The 813-nt window shown below is 75.8% G+C and overlaps 1 protein-coding gene across 1 annotated transcript in view; it reads left to right on the plus strand.

The window, feature by feature from the left end:
• Window positions 1-772: 772 nt before the first annotated feature.
• Window positions 773-813, plus strand: part of ATN1 (atrophin 1) — a 28,760-nt gene continuing 28,719 nt past the window's right edge. Inside the window, exon 1 of the mRNA XM_017814780.1 lies at window positions 773-800. The gene's annotated coding sequence lies outside the window, so the exon portion shown is untranslated. The remainder of the gene's footprint in view (window positions 801-813) is intronic.

An 813-nucleotide genomic window follows, 5' to 3' on the forward strand; every position in this document is an offset into this window, starting at 1 on the left:
GATCAGCCCCTGGGCGGGCTGGCTGGGTGACAGAGCCGACGGGCTCCCCCCTTCTTTCCCGAAGCCTTTCCTCCGACAGGAGATTTTCCAAAATGGCCATCGACGCCATGAACTTGGCCAGCGAGGGGAGGCAGCCGCGTTTCTGAGCAGCCGGGTGGGATGTTTCACGTTTCTATGGCTGAGCCCCGCCGCTCCCCCGCACCTCACGGCCGCGGGGGGCAGAATGGGGTGGGGGCGATGTGGCGCCTCTCGGGCGAGGCCCGCGCCAGCCGGATCTCCGCATCCCCGGTGCTGCCGTGACCACGCTCTGTGCGTGCGAGCCGGGGGGAGCCCGCATCCCATCGCCGCTGCACCGTGACCGAGCTGTGTGTGTGCGTGTGCCGGGGGGGCCCCGCAGCACGGCGCGGGCGGTGCGGGCGGTGCGGAGCGGCCTCCGCACGAGGCTCGCGCTCCCTTTGTGCCGTTGCCTGGCAACCGAGCGGGGGATGGGAAGTGGGATTGGGAGGGGGGGATGGATGCGCGCGCGGCCGCACGCTGAGCAGCGCCCGTCGGGCGGCCGCCGCCCCCGCCCCCCGGGAGGCCCCGCCGCAGCCCCGGCCGGCCGCCACCCCCCCCGCATCCCCTGCTCGCCCTGGATCCGTCCTGCCAAAAACGCCCCTCCGTGCTCTCTCCCCCCGTTTCCCCGGCCTTTGTGCCGGCGCCGGGGGCCCGGCGGCGCGGGGCGCGGCCGCGGCCGGGGCGGGGGCCGGGCTAGCTGCGCGCCCCGCGCCTCCTCCGCCCCCGTCCCGCGGTGCCCACGGGTGGGTTGGAGGG

The sequence above is a fragment of the Lepidothrix coronata genome, unplaced genomic scaffold (assembly GCF_001604755.1).
Source record: "Lepidothrix coronata isolate B3197 unplaced genomic scaffold, Lepidothrix_coronata-1.0 Scaffold46, whole genome shotgun sequence".
Lineage (NCBI taxonomy): Eukaryota > Metazoa > Chordata > Aves > Passeriformes > Pipridae > Lepidothrix > Lepidothrix coronata.